The sequence below is a fragment of the Euprymna scolopes genome, chromosome 7 (assembly GCF_053919585.1).
Source record: "Euprymna scolopes isolate OS-2025 chromosome 7, ASM5391958v1, whole genome shotgun sequence".
NCBI classification, from domain to species: domain Eukaryota; kingdom Metazoa; phylum Mollusca; class Cephalopoda; order Sepiida; family Sepiolidae; genus Euprymna; species Euprymna scolopes.
The window spans coordinates 82,960,468-82,982,310 of NC_136488.1; positions in this window are offsets into that span (position 1 = coordinate 82,960,468).

Consider the following 21,843-nt stretch of genomic DNA (forward strand, 5'->3'; position numbering starts at 1 on the left):
ACAAGACTGGCTGAAATAGCAATAATTTTGTAAAAATCGACGTAAATAAATCTAAACGCAACGCGCGATCGCAAATCTTCGATGATATTATGATCTAGGGGCTATATAAACAGTTCTAAGCGATAGTAAATCCCCCCATCCTTTTCGAGACATACAAAAAAATGCGTGCGCGCATTTGCCTTTTATATATATATATAGAAGACTAGCAGGGAGGGGGGGGTCACCCGGCATTGCCTGGGTGTTTGGAGGTGTGTGTGTTGGGGGGATGTAGAGCAAAAACAACTCTGTTTAAAAAACAACAAAAAAAACAAAAAACGTTGGCCGGGTGTTTGGCGGTGTAAAAGAAAAAAAAAGTTTTAGTAGAAAGGTAGGCTTGAACCCCGAACCTTTGACGCAAAGGTGGAAAGGAAATGGAAAAAAAAACCCTGCAACCTAGCCATCAACCACGGGAATAGATGAATTGATAAGTGTGTTAAGTTGACGTTTATAAAGCAAAATTAACAGGTGTGAGAACGTTAAGTCGCATGATGTTTGACCTAGTTTTGCGCTGGAAGCAAGTTTCTGTTTTCCCCGTTACGCGGCGATCAAAAAATATCTCGAAAATAGCTTGTAAAAGTCGGGTAAATTAAAGATAGTTGTGACCCAAGTTTCTTAGTCATAGATATTATTATCTAGACAGCATATAAAAAGTTTTAAGAAGGAGCAAGCCAACTGAGAATCATGGCGAAAAAAGCCTTTTGTAGACATACACAAAAAGCGAACAGACATACATACACACATTTTCGCTTTTATATATATAGATTACTAGACTACCTGTGACCCGTTGGGTCAGTATGTTATATTAGCTATGGAATTCATGTATGAGCGTGACACTTGTGACGTAAAGAAAATAGTCTTTTGTTTGACATAACAGAAACATTTCTATGAAAGTATATTAAAATGAAGAAAGAATATAGATAGATTTCTATGAGTTGTTCTGTTTATGATAATTGATTATTTTTGAAAAAAAATATTTACAGTTACTGAATTATAAGTGGTTGGCCATACTTATAGGTAAATGTGCACTGAATAGATATCATAATACTTATTATAGTAAAATTCAAATTTTGATGTTTTTTTTTGTTTTTTTTTATCGTTCATTTCTGTATTACGTTTGAGTTAATTTAAACCCCACTCTTCCCATGTTAAATAATAACGTTAATATTTCAGTGCGCAGGTCATGCGTAACCAGATGTCGTAAACCGGAAAGTGGGTTACATACATCGTTACAAGGTCATTTGAGTTTTATAATCATATAGATTGATTGATTGATTGATTGTCCCTATTCACTTGTCTCCCCATGAGGCTTAAGTTAGCGACAAGGTCGTTTTTAATGTGGCAGACAAACCAGTTTTCTAAAAAGGAGCACTGGATTGAAACAAAAATAAAAATTACTTCAGTTTAGAAACATTTCTATTCTCTATTCACTGACCGAGTGACAGAAAGATAAATAGATACTACACTTTGCTCCTAGCCAAAATGCTAAGGAATTGATGTTTATCTCCCTCCCATAGTAGGAAGATTGTGAGACGAGGTCAAGAAAGTGGGATTTGAAAAGCCAGCATTCTGGCCTGCAAAAATGTCTGGATCCCACCAGCATTCTCTGGTATAGGGCGCCTCAGGCGATTAGCTTTTCAAAGGGCGAGCAGACAAAGCTTGAGAGGGTGGACCTCCTAGAATTGCATAGGACCTCAATAAACAGTGAAGAAGCCCTTTCAACAATGGCCTAGACTCTGGTGGTTTTGGGACCTGGGTGGGATGGGACCCTAAGGAATTTAATAAATAGTTGAGATGAATATAAAGAAGCTACAGTGTCAGTCAAAATAAAGTAAATTTATTACTGCCTCATTCACAAGAGTTCAGCATACATTGTCTTTACATACGTAATCTATCTCTGCTTCTATATAAAAGCAACTTTGTGCATTTGTGTGAGTTCTTTCCTTATAGGTTCCGAAACAGTTAAGCCTATCTTTTGCAAACTTCACACAAAGCTAATTATATGTCTGGCAATATTCTTAGACATGTTTTGTATCCGATAAGCATAAAAAAAAAAATCCTATCTTAAAATAGCTTTTCTCGCTTATAGATAAAAAGAATAATTTTTACAACAGAAAATTTTACAGTACACTGGCAAAGGGAGATAAAATTTCAGCAAATCATTTCTTAAAAAATTTATAATTTATTATAATCTAGAGATATAGCTTAGTGGTAGAGCATTCGACCACAGATGTTCAAGCCTGGATGTACCTCATCATTTTATTTTAATTTTTTATTCATGAGTTCAATTTACGATAAAAGAGTTACCATTTCAAATCGCCACAAATCATTTCTTCGTTTTCATATTAATCAGAAGTGACTTTTACAGAGCATTCATCGTCAAGCTCAATTATCAGCTGACGTAATATTGTAAACAAACACATTATCATTAGTTTTTTTTGTGAATTAGTTCACCAGGCATATTATTCCTTGTAATACATAATCAAGAGGATTGATTCTATAATAATACATACGCAATGTGCATAAATTAAAATATCATATTTAAGTGCATTGTACGACTGGGCTGCCAACTGGTGAGCCTATAGAGTTTGGTGGATGTGATGAAGTACTTGTTGGAGATCGTCATTTTGTAGTTGTGTCACTTTGTATCCATCTGATTGGGCTTGCTTGATATAAAAAAAGAAAAAGGGGTCAATAATCTCCAGTTGAAAGAACAAATTACCAATGGATCACTGAGAATTTTTTTTTTTGCTAAATACTAAAATTGTAGAACAACAAAATAAATGGCTGATATTAGACGATCACATAGCCAAGGTCTACTTTCTACAATATTACGTCTGATCCATGTAGTGACACAAAGGCAAGGCATGGAGTGGGTGCTACAGGCCTAGCCTTTTACTTAGAGTAAATGCTATGCTTTTAAATTGCATTTAAAATCAAAGCATGATGTCATAAAGGATGAATGGTAACTGAAGAGTTAGCCATGTTTGTTAAAAACACTACCTGACCATTATCTTTTGACATTTTCACCCATTATGTCACCATGCATTTTCTTGATAAAGAAAGAAAAAAAAATTAAAACTGAATTTAACAAATAGTGAATTAATAAATTAGTTAAGTGTTAATATGGCTCAGAAATGACGGATAATTTTACATTAAATATGAAACAAGACGAAGTATACGAAACACTGATCCCAACTGAAATAATTGGAAGAATCAAAGAAAAACAGCACTCAACTGCAATTGACTGTTTAAATATTTTTTGTTAGTAAATTTTTTAGCTTGCATCCTTAGTTAAATCACCCAATAACCCCCTTAAGAAAAAAAAAAAAAAAAAAAAAAAAAAAAAGATTCTTCTTTTTTTATTTTTAGGCGATTACATGTGAACACCCCAAAATAATTTTAGTTGGGATCAGTTTTTTGTATACTTAATCTTGTTACATATTAAATGTAAAATTATTCATTTCCAGGCCATATTAATTTAATTTATTAATTCACTTATTTGTTAAACCAAGTTTTTTTTTTTTTTTTTTTTAAATTTTATTAAAAAAGTTTTTCTTGACCGGGTGATTGGCTTGAAATGCAACTCAATGCTAGACAGAAAAGTGCCGGTCTAGGGAGGTCGTCAGGGTGTCTTCGTTGCATGATCCCAGCTGAGGAAACGCCGGAACACACATTCTTCAACTGCAGCAGACTCAGACGGTACTGGGCATATGTCAACGAGGTGACAACTCGCATTGATCGAGAGCAGCCTCACCCATTGGACATGTCCTACGTCATCCACAGCTCAGAGCCGCTGTGGAACAGGGAGAGACGAATGGTATTTCTTGTGATCTTGGCCATGGCTAGAATGGTGATATGAAGTTCAAGAGAAGCGTGTGGTTGAATCTTTTGCTGATCAGGATCTGGTCCCCTTCTTCAAGCATCAGCTGAAGGTAAAGATCAGATATAATAGGAAAAGATATTGTACTCTGAGACGTTTTACCGAAGATGGATAAACATAGTGAGCCTGTGCATACAAAGAGGTGCCAAGTTGGAGTTCATGTTCCCCGCTTAAGCACAGCGTACACGGTTCCAGATCCTGTCAGACTCCCTAAAGCAAGTGTTTAAGACTAGGTTCTTAAGCTAGTTGAGTGAAGGGCCCTCTCCATCCCTGATCGGAAACCTCCAAGATACCCACACCCCGGATCCTTTCTTTTTTTCGCCCCTGGCTACCCCAATAAGCAATCTTGGAGAACACTCATTTGGCTGAAAACACTATCAGTAATTTCCCTCTCTCTGCATCTCTGCCTAAACCTCATGTAGATTCCATGAACAAAGTTTTTCTTAGAATTGCACACCAGTGGAACTCTTCCATTTACCTGCTTTCCAGTTGACTACAATATGGCCATCTTCAAGTCCAATGTAAACAAGTTCTTGAGCCGTTCCCCTTAAATAATCCAATTTATCAATTATCTAACAATTACTATATAGTCCTTTTGACCACTGTATACTTTAACCCTTATCCTTGAGTGGCCTCCAGTGGTGATTCTCGTAAAAAAAAAAAAAAAATGCATAAAGTCAGTGTTATGAAATCAATATAAGAAAAATTAATTTCTCAAACTAACAATATTATTATTGAAGTATTGTTTATTCAATAATAATTACCAAAAAATAAAAATTTCATGTGATTGCAATAATGATTCTCGCAAAAAAATCCTCTCCGTTAAAACAATTTGCAAAATAAAAATGATCCATCTAAAAAACTTTCCTTGCATGGACGGAACTTCTAATGGCAAATTTGTTTTGAACTGAAAATAAAAATGCATAAACATTTTCTTTTAGCTATAAAGAACAGCAACTTCTCCATTGGAAGGATTAATAAAAAAAAAAAAAAAAAAAAAAAAAAAACACTAAACTACAATTCAATCAACTGTTTAAATATTTATTTTGTTAAGTAAATTTTGTCGACTCAAGCTAAATCATCCAAAAGCTCCTTAAAAAAGATTGATTATATATGAACACCAAAATAATTATTTCAGTTGGAATCAGTGTTTAGTATACTTTACTCTTGTTACATATTTTATGTAAAATTATCCTTCATTTCCGAGCCATATTAACTTGACTAATTTATTAATTCACTATTAAATTCAGTTTGATTTTTTTAACCTTTCTTGTACCAATGTTCCTTAAATGGAACAGTTTTCAACATACTATAGAAATTGTAATGTTGCTTTAAATTCAATTTTTATAAGTTATTTCTATTAAAGTAGCTTAATTTTACTCCAGATTTATGAAAACTTTTATAAATTATGCTTATAGTTAAAATAAATGGAATTTAAAAGAGCTATAATCACTGTTTTTTCTGGATGAGAATTGGAAGGCCTGAAATAACCATAAAGCAACCCAAGAGAAGTTTTTGATCAAGAGGATATCCTTCAGCAGCAATCAACGTTTGCATGTATGCTGTTAAAAATATAATACACCTAACAAAAAATATATCGTATAAAGTTCAAATTTTATATAAAGTCATTAAGCTATGGTGAACTCATATTTTAAAAATGAACGAAATTGTAAAGCAAATGCTATGGTCGGTCCAAAAAAGGTTAATAAAGAAAATGCATGGTGACATAATGGGCAAATGGTAGTTGCCAACTGGTGTTTTTAACAAACATGGCTAACTCTTCCGTTACCATTCATCCTTTATGACATCATGCTTTTCTTTTTAAGCAAGACCAGTTTAATTTTTCTTTTAAATGAATAGAAAAAAGGGTTTTCAATATGAATATAAAATTATAGGAGGAGATTTTGGCAACCTTGGCTATTCTAAGTATATGGCCACTCGATGCTGACATCACTTAGAAACTTAAATTACAAAATCCTGATGTATGAAACGAATACGTTTTAATAGATTTTGACGTCTTTTTCAGACCATTTTACTGAATTCGATTAAAACAAAGCATGTCAAACAAAAAGTTGTGACATTTATTAAATGGGTTAGCTGTGAAATATAGTTTAATTTAATTTTTCTAAGAAAAACATTTTAAAAAGTTGCAACTTCCTTTTCCTCAACTACAAATAAGACAAGATGAAAGGATAAACTGAAATAATGAAAGTAATGTAATTATTTCCAAATATCAACATAGCATTTTGCCAAATTTATTAGGTCCCATTTTCTCTCCACATGAATTCCTGCAGATATGAGGGGGAGACTTTTTGACATACCTAACTGGTGATACAAATTTCGTTTGGCACTTGTATACATATTTTTAATCAACTGGATATTCAGTGAAATAATGAGGGGCAATGAAGAACCCTTCGTCTATGTACTACAATATCGTGTATGTATTTTTGCCCATACTTCGATTGGGCGTATTAATTGGATTAGAACTACCGTTCTTAGCGTTACTTGAACGTTTCAGTCGATATAACTTCCGATCTTCAGATTATCTTGAAATCCGAAATACTTTTCAAATTATGTTAGTGATGTTATGTCTAGAAACAATAGATTTAAAACTTGATCGTACTACAGATTTCTAGTCATGGTTGGAGAGAGCGCTCTTTCGTCAGATTCTAGAGTTCAACAAGTTACACCTTAGAGGTTACATCAAATATTGTGCAAATAAGATAACAGTAGTACTAAAAATCCGTCATAAATAGGGTTTGTATTACTATACAGATTCGAAAAAGTTGTCAAATATATAACAAATGTTATCAAAAAGCAAGATAATTTACTTTCATAACTTACTGGATAATTTTTTAGTGTTTTTATTTAATGTAACATGTTTATTCAGCTATCGGACAATCAAAAATGACGCCGGACTGTTGAACACGTAAGTTTAGGAAAATGAGCTAAAAATAAACTATACAAAACTTAACTCACTCAATATGTTACGGTGACATGGGCTTACATATTCGGTGGTATTTTAACAGTATTGTGTAGTTTTTAATTTTTAACTCATTTTCCCAAACTTAACGTGTTCAAAAACAGAGACCGGTGCCATTTTTAATTTTCCAATACGTACATAGGTAAACATTGTTTTTCGAGCTGAATAAACATGTTACATTAAATTAAGAAAAAAAAAAAATTATCCACTTAGGTTTATGTAAGTAACTTATCTTGCCTTTGATAACATTTATTGGGTTTGTATTACTATACAGATTCGAAAAAGTTTTAGAAAAAACAAATATAAATATAAGAAATAAATGGGGGTTTGTATTACTAAATAAAGATTTGAAAAAAATTTGTCAAAAAACAAATTATCAAAGCCAAAATAATTTACAACCTAACTGGATAATTGTTTAGTGTTTTTATTTAATGTAACATGTTTATTCAGCTCGAAAAACATCCAGTGTTTACCGATGTATTGGAAAATTTAAAATCGCGCCAAACTGACCACGGTAAGTTTGAGAAAATGAAAAAAACTATACCAAATATTGTTAAAAACCCAACGAATATATTTCAGCGTATGTCACAGTAACATATTGAGCTAGTTTCTAACAGTATTCTGTATATACTTTTTTTTTCTAACTCCCTTACTCAAACTTACTGTGTTGAGCACTGAGCAGCAGCGCCATTTTGAATTTTCCAACACATTGGTAAACATTTTGTCAAGCTGAATAAACAGGTTACCTTAAAAACAAAAAATTATCCAGTTGGGTAGAAAAGTAACTTATGTTGGTTTTTATAACATTTGTTTATATTTGTTTTTTTTTTATAACTTTTCTCGAATCTATGTGTACAGTAAAACAAACCCAATAACTTTTCTACCTAACCGGATAATTTTTTAGTGTTTTTATTTAGTGCAACATGTTTATTCAGCTCGAAAAATATACAATGTTTACCGATGTATTTGGAAATTGTAAATGGCGGGGCAGGGTAGTCTCTGGTGAACACGCTTTGGGAAAATCAGTTAAAAATACACAAAACACTTAAAAACTCACCGAATATGTCAGCCTATGTTACGGTAACATTGAGCGAGTTTCTAACAGTATTTTTAGTTTCAACTCATTTTCCCAAAGCTTTTTTCAAGCTGAATAAACATGTTACATAAATAAAAACACGGTAAACTTTTAGAAAAAGCATGGTAGAAAAAAACAAAACAATTTTCTTGTAGATTTCGATGTGCTGAAGAAGAATCTGAAAACCGTATCCGTCGCAAATTAAGTTTTGGAGATTAATATTTTTCTAAGGGATTATTTTCTTTGTAAAGTCAGCTATAATGGCGTAAGTCGGCTGATTACGCATTGCACACAGACCGAAGAGAAATCATATTTAAAAAACTATATTACAACGCATCATTGTATTTGTTCATTTAATTTCGGTTCTTGCATTCACGTGCACAAAATGACTCATCACATTGGAGGAATTTTTAGCGGCAATTTAAAAAAAAAAAAGGGTTCATTTGTGTTACGTAGTTTTTAATGCTTTTTAATTAATCTAACAAATTCAGTTTTCATGAGCCGATTTACAAAAACCGTTTTTCCGTAAGTAACGTGCCAAAATTTATCGAGCAGAGTAATGATTTGAGAAATGTTAATCATTATGCTCGATAAATTTCGGCACGTTACTTATGGGAAAATGGTTAATTAAATTGCAGAAACAACTGTTAATTTCTCTTCGAGTTATATCGAATTCATTAGTAACGGACTTCAGAGGCATTTTTTTTTCGTAATGTTCCTGTACAAATTTTTTACTGAAAACCATAACTTTAGTAAAGGTATTTTTGTTTAAACAATAGATTTTCACCAAGATTTAAAAATAATTAGTTCATTATATTCCGCGATTATTTGATACTGAAAATTTCATTAAAATTGGTTAATTTCCTGATCTTTGTTGAATTTTTAAGTAAAGGGAGGGGGTCAAAAATTTTGAGCATCGGCATTCATTTTGCCCGTACCTTTAGACACCGCCAAAAATGGCCGAAAAATCATTTTTTTTTTTAACGAAATTTATTAAAATCCATTATTTCTGAGTATCTTTTTTCTCCAGAAAAAGATAAAACTCTGAATTTTATCATAGAAAGCAGAATGTAAAATTTAGTATTTTAAAATTTTTCCCAAAGTTAACATTTGTCTTGCACAAAAAACCTAAGTAAAAAAAAAAAAAAAAAAAAGGCCCTTATTTTTCAGTGACGAAAAATGTCAATGTATTAACGCTGAGGCTGGCCAGTACCAGATGGGTGACCATTTTGAGTGGTTTTTAATGTGTACGTGTGTGTGTTTGTGACAATTTAAAGCATATTAAAAATTAGAATTGACCCAGTGAACAAATTTCAGCGCGTTTGGTCCACCGTAGTCGAAAGGCGGCAAACGTTATCAAACAGGATCGAAAAAAATAAAATATTTTTAACACAAAAGGGAGGGCACAATATCGATTTTTTTTTCTTTTATCGATTCTTCAAAGCATTCCGTTGAGTTTGTATTACTGTACACAGATTCGAAAAAGTTGTCAAACAAATGTTATCAAAGGCACGATAAGTTACTTTACCAAACTGGATATATTTTTCATGGTTTTTTTTTTTATTCAGCTCGAAAACCAGTGTTTACCGATGTATTGGAAAATTCAAGATGGCGTCTGACTCCCTCTTTAACACGGTAAGTTTGGGAAAAGGTGTTATAAATAAAAAAACTAGACAAAATACTATTAAAAACCCGCCGAATATATGTCAACCTACATCACGGTAACATATTGAGCGAGTTTTTAACAGTATTTTATTCAGTTTTTTTTTTTTTTTTAATAACACCTTTCGGGTTTGTATTACTGTACACAGATTCGAAAAAGTTGTCAAAAAACAAAATGTTATCAAAGGCAAGATAAGTTACTTTTCTAGCAAACTGGATATATTTTTCGTGTTTTTATTTAATGTAACATGTTTATTCAGCTCGAAAAACTGTTTACCGATGTATTAGAAAATTCAAGATGCCGTCTGATTCTCTCTTTAACATGGTAAGTTTGGGAAAAGGTGTTATAAATAAAAAACCGAATAAAATACTGTTAAAAACTCGCTCAATATGTTACCGTGACATAGGTTGACATATATTCGGCGGGGTTTTAATAGTATTTTTAGTTTTGTATTTATAACACCTTTTCCCAAACTTACCGTGTTAAGAGAATCAGACGCCATCTTCAATTTTCCAATACATCGGTAAACAGTTTTGAGCTGAATGTTACATTTAATAAAAACACGAAAAATTATCCAGTTAGGTAGAAAAGTAACTTATCTTGCCTTTGATAACATTTGTTATATATTTGTTTTTGACAACTTTTTCGAATCTATGTATACAGTAATACAAACCCGGATAATTATCTAATTTTTGGTAGATTTTTAAAAAGAGGGTTCGTCAAAAAGTACTAAACTCTGTACAGTAATACAAACCCATTTGTTTGACAACTTTTCGAATCCTACGAATAAAAACCCTACGAAAAATAAAGTATTTATCGGTAAGTTTTAACTTGAAAATAAAGCGTTACCAACCTGAATATGGGTTAATATTTTGAAAGGCGTTAATATGCAAATAAAGTGGCATAGTTAAAAAAAAAAAGAAAAAACTTATTAAAAGATCAAAGACAATATTGAAACGGTTGGCTCCCTAATTTTTCAAGCGGTGTTACTTACGAAACAAAACTGGTCCACGTGGAAATAACCTGTTTGATCTGGTAATATGAAAAAGAGTACGCACAATTTAGACAAATACAGTAATTTGCCCAGTCACCGTTTGGAAAATTAGGCGGCGGACCTGAACGAGAATCACTTCTACCCCTATAATTTTTTCATATGTAGTAGTTTGAGGTTGGAGGAGGGGGTGTTTATTCCGAAAAAAGTTCTTACCATGGGGGAGGTGGGGGTGTTTACACTACGCTAGTTTACGTCGTTAAAAAAAAAAAAATAAATTAATTAAATAAAAAAAAAAAAAAAAAAAATACCGTTAAAATTATAGAGGGGCGATTCGTTTAGGCCCGTCAATTAGACAAATGGATAAAATTTGGTCATAACATCCCCAGCAAACTTGGAGTGTTTGGAAGGGAGCTCCTACAATTTGCCTGGTGCTACAAATTGCAAAAGTGCCTTTGGGTAGTCAGCTGTTTCATTATGACGATATTTTACAATTGGACAACGGAAAAAGACAGGACGGAAAATTCGAATTTTATATGAAAATAAGGTATTTATGCAGAATACGGACAGTGCTGAAATGTTAATGAAAATCATTAACACGTGGGAGGTTTTGTTTTTAACTAATCTGTATTTTTCACTTAAGATACCGTTCAAGTTAAATTTGAATTTAATAGCCTACATAAAACAAAACATTACAGTCCGGATTCTGTACAACTACGAAAACAAATATAGAAAAGTTTAAAATACAACATCGAATTAAGAATTTAACAATTTTTTTTAAGGTTTAAATCATCTTTTTATTACCATCGAAGACGAAGGTTTAGTCCTCGAAAGTAGAAAGAGATGGGAGAAGATAGAATCTCAACAATTTAAAGTAGAAATGTTGCCGAAGAAATAGACAGTTCTCTTCATATAAAAAAAAAAAAAAAATTAGAGAAAGTCACATTCGAGAAACACTGTCCAACAAACGACCCAAGCAAGCATTGAGTATTTGAATGCGATTGTCTTTCTTCGCGACGATTTAAGCCGGTGGAAAATAAAATGAAGCATTTGGTAGCAGAGGTAAATCTTCACACGTGGGTAAAGTTCTGGCGGTAGCCATTTTGGTTACACAAGTCATCATTTTCCTCCTTAAAGAAAAGAAATCCAGTCACAAATTTCAAAATGTTGCTATTGTCCATGTCGGATTTTAAATACCTCAAACGGTTGGGATTCTGTTTGGAAGGGAGCAGAAAGTCTATTTCGACCTAGCCCTCATCTTCCTCCTTTTTCGCTTCAGCCTTCGCATACGCTTTTTTCTCCACTTAGCTCTCATTGTTAGAACGTTCTAAACTCGGCCGCCGCTCAGCAAGGAAAGAACGCAGAGTACAAAGTCTCGTTTTTTTTTAACGTTATCAATAACGAGATCACGCGAGAAAATGAATGGCTTTCATTTCCGCTTCCGCCGTAAATTTTATAATTTTTAAGTGGGAAATTTATATATTTTTTTTAAATATATGATAAAAAAATAAAAAGTTATAGTGAACCATATATTAATCTTTAATGAATCTAAACTAATAAAAATATAACGACCATATGGCAGGTTCGGACAGTTCCTTTTTTCTTTTCTTTTTTTTTTACTTTTACTTTAGGGTGGCAAACTAAGGGAGATAACTTGTTCTGATTTATTTTGAGATATTTATCAAATTTAGTTTTACAAATATATTTTATCGGCGTGGCTAATGGAGAAAGTAGCGACTTTTGATTTGTTTTGAAATTGAATTGAGTAAACATTTTTATTGACTAGTTAAAACAACTTTTTCGTTGGAAGAAAAAACAACACTAAAAATGCGCTTTGATTGTATGTTTATTATTTTTGACAATCCATAAATAATTTTAAACAAATTAAAAAAAAAAAAAAGAAAGTAAAACAAAAATGTCAGACTTCGGACGTCCTCGGACCACTAAGGAATATATTGTGGACCATATATTCACTCCAGTCGAAATTAACGATTTCGATTGGACTTTTTTTACACTGGTACCGAAATTGATGGAAAATGATGTCCATATCGCCGTTTCCTTAGGTCTACTAGGTAATTCTAGCAAATGTGGAACTTGCGAAATTCCCAGGATTTTGACCAAACGGACAAATAATATAGATGGGTGTCGATGGGAATGCCGCATGCGGACTTGTCGGTCAACAAGTAGCATACGCGAAGGATCTTTTATGGCAGGAAGCCATCTAAAAATAAGACAGATAATCATGCTATTGTTCTGCTGGAGTCTTGATATGCCGCAGAACGTAATTCAAAAACAAATCAGCGTTTCATCACGCACCATAGTTGACTGGATGCAGTTTATCCGAGAGGTTTGCGAACAAGACATCCTAAACAACCCAATAATGCTTGGTGGAATAGACGAAGAGAGTAATAGCGCTAAAGAAGTTGAAATAGACGAATCTTTCTTCTTTAAGCGAAAGTATAACCGGGGTCAGATTAAGGACGATGTCTGGATTTTCGGCGCTGTTGAACGAGGTTCAAACCATTGCAATTTAACCACGGTGCAACATCGACATCGTGATGCATTGTTTCCAATAATTCGGTCATGGATCCTGCCCGGAACCCGCATAATATCTGATGGATGGGCTGACTACAAAGGTCTGGATCAGTTTGAACATGGCATGTATGAGCGTGAACATAACCCTGAAAAGAGGAAAATACAAAAACTTTTAGGAGCTCGACAGGACATGTTTGAATTACATTTGGTAGAATTTATGTGGCGGCGCAGAGAGAAAGGAGAAGTGTTTCCGCGTATAATTCAATGCATTCGTAAACAGTATTCCTCCGCTGTTTCTTAATATTAATAAACAATAAGTTTATCAACGTTTTTTCATACAATAGTTTGCTAAAAAATATGGCGAACGTGCACGAATGCGCCTTCCCCCCATTGCCAAATATGCACCGACACTATAATGTAGAACGCAACGCTTTGCAGAGACCATTCGTCAAACAAAAAATGCGTGTGTGCACCTGCACGACTGCACGGTCCTATACGTTTTTATCTTTAAAAAAAAAAAAAAAGACTATAGTCGGAATTTTTTTTTTTTTACTATACAATTTCTAAATTAACAGGAAAATTGGCGCAAGTCCAGATTATTAGCACTTGTGGCGATAAAGAAAAATAAAGAAAACCTTTATCGTGTACCTTAGGTACCTCCAACGCGCGCCACAGTTTTACTTTTATCCCCACCCCATAGGTAACACGATATAAGTGTTATTCAATTTAATATATTATCATCCTAACATTTTTACCATTTAAAAGAAGAAGCTTAAAAAATGTTTGTAGCATACAAAACTAATTAAAATGCGAGATAAATATCGTGTTTACATTATCGACGGTTTAAAACAACGTTCCTATGTAGTGACGTTTTTTAAGCCGTAGACACACCCATGTTTTAAAAATCTAGCAAAAATCAAATAATAGTCATATTTTCCTGAAATTTTCGATATTTATTCATTATTAAATAAACTTAAATATTAAAAGTAGGTTTCATTAAATATATTAGAGGAATTTTTTAAAGTGTTTCTACACCCACCTCCCATATTTCATGTTACGAAAACTAAAAAAAATAAATGTAGGCCGATAAAAATTTCAAAATTTTTTAAAGCTGAAAAGATCAAATAATTAAAAAATAGTTCTTTTCATATATATATATATATATATATATATATATATATATATATATATATATATATATATATATATAATCCTGTTATTTTTTTCACTTACCTTAAAGTTGTAAATAAAATTGGACATGAAATCAATATTATTATGTTAAAAAAAATAAACAATTTTTCTTGATTTTTTTATTCTCGGTAATATAATTATTTGAATTACAACAACAAAAAAAAAACAATTCTAAAAAATTATTATTTTTAAAAAGCTTTAAATGATATTAAATTCAAATAGTACGCGTTTTGTAGTTTAAACATATTTTTTCAAAAGGTTTCAAATAATAAAAAATATATTCATTTAATAGAATATATAACTGTTGAGATAATAAAAATTACAAAAGCAAAATCGATTAAAAAAGATTCGTTTGGAGTTGATTATTTAAAATGACAGAGGTGATAATCAAAATGTGCGCCTTTTTTTTTTCTTCCAAAAATGTATGGAGGCCTGTAAGCAGTAGTATCTTTAGATACATGTATCAACAGATCAGGTTAAAATTAATTTTATCGTCTATGTAGTTAAATTAAAAATCTATTTGTTTTATAAAAGACTAGAGGGGGGTACCCACCGTTGCCCGGGTGTTTGGGAGTGTGTGTGTTGGGGGGGGTAGATCAAAACAACCCTGTTTAAAAAAAAAACTTTGGAGGTGTAAAAGAAAAAAAAAAGTTTTAGTAGGAAGGTAGGCTTGAACCCCGAAGCGTTGACGCAAAGGTGGTAACGAAATGAAAAAAAACCCTGAGGACCTAACCATCTCGGCCACGAGGGGAGAGGAAATGATAGGTGTCTTAAGTTAACGTTTATAGAGTGAAATTAACAGGTGCAAGAAAGTTATGTCGCGTGATGTTTGACCTCGTTTTCCCCTGTTCCATCATTCGCTTTTCGAAGACGCGCCGATCGAAAAAATATCTCGAAAATAGCACGTAAAAGTCAGGCGAATTAAAATACACATGCGACCCCTGTTCTTAAGTCGTAGATATTATTATTTAGACATTATATAAAAAGTTATAAGAAATAGTAACCCCCTCGAGAATCCCGGTGAAAAAAACCTTTTACGGACATACACAAAAATATACACACACACACACACACATTTTCACTTTCATATATATAGATAGAAGATAAGTCTTATATTGTTTTTTATCTATTTTTTTTTTATTGTACATTTTATTTATTCATAAATTTCTGCATAAATGATCTTCCATAGAAATTGACCCAAACTATAGTGAACACAAAAAATGTGTATAATGATGATGTTCTACACAACGGTTTGGATATGCCTAGTGTACCTACTTGTCACGGAATGAAGATGGTTGTCATCGAAAAACAGTGAAATTTTATTTTCTTGAATAAAAAACAAACTACTCGACGAGAACAGGACTGTTTTTGTTTTAATAATTATTTTTTATTCTAAAATAAAAATAAATTTTTCAATTGTTCTAAAAGGGAACTCATTACTCTTTTGACTCTCAATTTTTCACACTTATGAATGAATTCGCGTGTACTTTAAAAAAAAGTAGTATTGTGAGAAATTTCATATACAACCGCCATGTTTAGGCCGGCCACACAGTTCTAGTAGCCAGTCCATGATTGGTTAATTTTGAATGAGTCAAGTAAATTGCTTGGCGCCCTTTTTGTATTATGCTTTTATTTTTTCAGTCTAACAGAAACTCGGCATCGGGATAGACTCAACTCAGCAGTTCTCTCTCTCAAGGGAGCCAAGACAATTCCTTCATGGACACCAAACAGTTAGTGAATGAAGGCCACATCTCTACAAGCAGAGACAACTTATATTGCTGTATTTATCCTAATTGAAGATGGCATTCAAGAACTGTTCTGCATGTTTATTTACCAAATATTGGATCTTATCTTATTTCATCTTGAGTCCCAAGGGGCTCACATATGCCTGATTATAGGCACCATCATTCCCGCCAAGTTTACCATGAAACATTCATGGATCCTTCCAAAGGAACAACGAACTACAAGGGGCATGCAATAAGTAATGCCCCTGACCCACTTCCCATAGCAGTAGAGCAACGAACTTGGCACAGTTATTAGTCTTTCTCTACATAGGAACCACCCAAAGTTATGCATTTCTCCCATCATTTGATGCAGCTCTGGAGATCGTTTTTGTAGAACACCCCAGGTTGGTTTTCCAACCACGACGTGACTTCAGAAATCAAGGCTGCATCATCTGGGAAACGCTTTCCTTTCAAAAACAACTTCATGGCTGGGAAGAGGTGAAAGTCAGAGGGTGCAAGGTCAGGAAAGTAGGGAGGATGGGGAAGGATTTCATAACTACACGCCCATGCTTCTGATCTGGCGACATGCGACTTGTGGACCGGCGCGTTGTCATGCAGGAGGAGAGTACCTTTGCTGATCTTGCTCCGCCTCTTGATTTTGATAGCTTCCCTTAATTTCGTCAAAAGTGAAACATAATAGACTCCTATAATTGTGGTACCCTTTACCAGGAAATCTGTCATCACTACTCCGTCCTGGTCCCAGAAGACTGTGAGCATGACCTTGCCAGCGGAGGGCTGCACCCTTGCCTTCTTTGGAGGTGGTGAGTTCAAGTGCTTCCACTGCATTGACTGGGCTTTGGTCTCTGGATCATGAGGATGGACCCAGGTTTCATCCTGTGTAATCAGTCTTTTGAAAAACTTTGACTCATCTTCTTGGCACATCTCCAAATTAATCCTCGAGAACTCAATGCATTCTCCCTTCTGGCATGGTGTGAGCATCCTGGGGATCCATCTGGCAGACACCTTATGCATATGCAAATGGTCATGAATGATAGTTTCCACAGACCCTGTACTAATCTTGACATTTTGGCCTATTTGGCGAATAGTAATGCGCCGATCTTCCAAAATAGCATCCTCAACTTGACGGACAGATGCCTCATCAATGGCAGAAGGGAGACGACCAGGTCTGGGAGCTGTTTCCACAGACTTCCAACCATGTTTAAATTCACGATGCCAGCGTTTTACAAGGTCATATGATGGGGCATTATCACCATAAGTTTCTTTCATTTCATCAAAAATCTCCTATGGTGTGCATCCTTTCAAATACAAAAACTGGATCACTGCTCGACATTCAACAGGCTCCATTTCACACCTGACTCAGTTCAAACACCTGTAAAACAAAAAACACAGTTCAGAGTTGTAATTTGCCACATAACCTGTAGAGATATAAATCATTGCACATGCAAAATTTCAGCTAGATCAGACAAGTGGAAGTGGGTCAGGGGAATTACTTATTGCATGCCCCTCGTAACATTCGAACAATAGGAATTCAAACTAAAGGTTCCATACGTATGGAAGCAAATCGGGCCACCGTTTTGCAAAAGGACTATACCAGAACCAGAGAACTTTCATTGCTGTTACTTGTGAATAAATTTTGAGTTTGAAAAGGTATGGCTTTTGTTTGTGGAATTCATTTGCTTCTGCAGGGAGGAAATTGAGTGTGTGAGAAAGAAATTTCTTACATTCTCATTTTTTTGCAAAACGTAGGAAAAAAAAAAGAATCTCACTTTTTTGCAAAATGACTAGTTTAAATATATTCTTTTTTTTTTTTTTGCAAACGTAATTAGTTATACTTTGTGCAAATTCTTGATTTAAAATGAGCAGTTTTTTTCTCTCCATAATTTGAGCAGATTATTGTTGATGTTAACGTAATTCTTAGAAACCGTAGTTTGTTAACTCAAAAAAAAAAAAGGAAACGATAAAGTATTTTTTTTTTTCTGTTTTGTTAAATCAGAAAAGTATTTTATTTCGTTAATGTAACTTCTGTCGCTAAAAACTAATAAGACATTGATAAGTTTCGATTGACGCTATGTTTGTACTCTTAAAAAAGTAAGAAAATAAAAATTTTCAATTCTTCTTACATTTGAAATTGCGTAAGATAATAATTTAATTCGACCTTGAAATTGGGGTAATAAGTTACTAGCATATATAATGCATTTTTTTCGATTTAAGATCCCACATGGATCATTAGTGTGACTTAATTGGGGGAAAAAACTTTGGTTCAAATTCTGTAGATGTAAAAAAAAAAAAGAAACTGTTAATGATTTTTTTTCCGTAATTTAAATATAAAAGTCACACTTTTAATATGTTTATCCTCACGCATTGGATATTAATTTGATTTTTTAAAATTAAATTGATTAATTTAAATTGAGATTTCTAATGTTTAATTTGTAATTATGATGCCATGTTTAATGTACACATTGAATATTTTGTGTTGCTGTTATCAGTTTTCAAACGATAATGTGAGTTGAAATTTTATCAAAAAAAAAAATTATTTGTGGGCAGGAAAGGGTTTAATTCCCCTCCCCATTTTTCAAGCATACTTGGTGGAGCTCGGGTTTACGTGCAATTCACTTAGAATTATTGCCGGACATGAGCAACTGCTCTTTCATGCTGCCTTTGTTAGGTTTACCAATTTATTTGGTATCCCTATGCATGTATCTTCCAATAACGCGAAATCTTTTGTTGCGTCCGGAATATTGTTATCGAATGTGCTCGAATCGGACGAGCTGAAGAAACAATTTAAATCCATACACATCGTCCATCAAACAATTTCCCTTTGCCTGGCAGGAGGGAGCCTGGGAGAGACTAATTAAAACTGTCAAGCAATGTTTGTGAAAATTATTGGGCAGAAGAAAGTTGGATTATTTTGAATTTCTGACCGCACTTTCTGATGTGCAAAAAGCAATAAATTACAGACCCCTTACTTATATTGCTTTTGCTGACAGAGACTTTCATATTTTAACTCCAAATCATTTTCTTCAATCAGGCTATCAATCTCGTTTGCTTATTAATAATTATGATTATGAATTATGTCCTGACTCCCCAAATAGGACTGCCTTGTTACATTCCCTCAAAAGGAGGAATAAATTTGTTGAAAAATTCAATCGTATCTAACATAATGATTACCTTTTGTCATTAAGCGAAGTCGATGTCAAAATTGGGAGCAATTGTGCCCCCAAGTTATCTGTTGGAGAGATAGTACTTATTAAGACTCCCAACAAAACCAGACAATTTTGAAATCTTGGTAAAATAATCAAATTAATTACTGGAAGTGACAATAATGTTCGTTCTGTGGTTGTTCTTAAGGATGGGTGCAAACAGGTCCAGTCCTTAAAAAATCTTGTGCCCTTGGAAATTAAGGGTAATGATGATATTGCATCAACTGAGTTTATAGAAGAAGGAGGTCCCTTTTTCTCTCCAACCTGTTCTGTTCCTAATGATGGAACATCGCAAATGGTGTGCTGCGATTCGTCTGACAGCTGGTTCCATTTCATCTGCGTGGGAGTTAATCAGCAAGATACCTGAAGGAAGTGGCTTTGTTCTAAATGTAAGGATGAAGCTCCTCAGGTCAGTCCATATAGTGGAAATTAGCTAATGTCTGGATGCATGAGAATTTTGAAGTTTAAACTGAAAACTGACAACAGACAGTGGCACACATATTAATATTAAAAAAGTTTAACTGAATTAAAGTTATAATTTTTGAGTCTCAATTTTGAGTTGTCAACAAATCAACATATTAAAGTTAAGAAATTTAATTGAATTAAAACATATTGAAATTATGAATTTGTCTGAGTTGAGACTTATGTTTATTGGATTAACTTGCTAATTCTTGTTTATCCAACCGTTTTTCCCCGCTTCAGCTTAGTATCTAATCGATAATATTCTGGTTAAAATTCTAACTATAATCTCCATTTTTTTTTTTAAAAAGGGTAAGTAAAATTTTTTGTTTAACGAACGGTTTCCGCAATGCGCTGCGTTCAACATTGTAGCTGGTGCCTATTTGGCAATGGGGCCTATCTTGTGTACATCTGCCGTTTTATTTTTACATAATAATAATAATAATAATAAAAAAGAATCTGCCGTTTTATTTTTACATAATAATAATAAAAAAAAGAATCATTGCGGAGACCATTCGTTGGTCACAAAGGGTAGAATTATCTGCAAAATTCTTGGCAAAGAGTTTAGCTTTATCTGATGCTAAAAAGATTACCTCAGGTCCATTGATGATGGTTGGGATAGAGCACATGCTTCTGTTCAGGATCCTGTTTGCTATTTGCCAAAACAGATGGGAACCAAGCCGCTGCTCAGCTACTTTGGACTTGACGGAATGAGTATACAACTCTCTTGCGTTCTGGCAGTCTTGAAAGTGGCTTTAGTCTCAATACATGTATTACATTGGAAGCAAGGGAAAAAGTGATTTCTGTACACAATGGCAGCAGCACATTCTGGAGAGAACCACGGTTGGCTGTTAGGTTTTTGCTGGAATTTTTTTGACTGAATGAAACGGTCTATACCTATAATTAACCATTCCGTCAGGTCTGATACTATAGAGGACACATCCTTTTTAAACATGGAATGCAGAGGTAGATCTGATATAAATGTACAGAAGCTATCCCAGTCAGCAATAGTGTATCAATATACAGTATGATGGAGAGGTATGTCTGAGGACTTATTATATTTCATTTTTATCTTAACTGATACAACCAAGTGGTCAGAAGATCCCAGTGGAGATAGAACGGAAGATGAACATAACTCAGGACAAGTTGTGAGAAAAAGGTCTAGGAGACTTGCATACTGGCCATCAGTGTCGGGCACACGGGTGGGTTCATGAACAATCTGAGTGAGGTCATAAGCAATGGAGAAATCATGACAGAACCTCCCCTCATCATCTGTCTTGTTTGAGTGGATTAATCATTCCACATTGTGAACATTGAAGTCTCCACAGACGTGAATATTAGCTGAAAGATGAGTAGACAGGATGTGGTCAATTTTCTCAGCTATTCTTTTAAAGATAGTAACTCCGCTGTTGTGGGGGCGATAAAGAGCAAATATAAACGCATTAGTATGAGCAAGTGCAACCCAGAAACACATATAGGATAAATTAGGATCTTCTCTGGAGAAGGCCTGTACAACGTAGAAATCCATCTTTAATGTAGGCATATATGCCATGCCCATGGTGATCTTGGGGGATCAGATTTGGAAGTTAACTTAGAGTATCCGTTAACTACGAACTCATCTAGGGAAATATTCAGTCCAATCGCAGTTTTGCTTAGGAATAATAGGTCTGGTTTAGTCTCCTGTAATTGGGTTTCAACCTCTGGAAGGTTTGGAATGTAGACCCCTGATGTTGGAGAAGGAGACATGGTAGTTGGTGGGGTGGGGTGGAGGGGGGGTCTACGTTGGATATTGGAGATCCGGGTTTGATCGTGTATTTTTTCTGGAAACTTTTCATGATGATGATTTAGGATTTGTGGAATAGGTCGAGAGATTTGCTGAGAGCAGGGCAGAGAGGGAAAGTAAGAGAGAAATAGAAATGAAGAAACAAATTATTATTTTTTTTGCAGCACATGAAAAGGTAAAGCCGTAACAATTACCCACTAGTATGGCATTGAGAAGCCCCATTATATTGTGATATATTTTTATGCAATTGTAGCAAAATATAGTTTTAAAAATATGAAACATCTAGAAGTGTAAGCCAT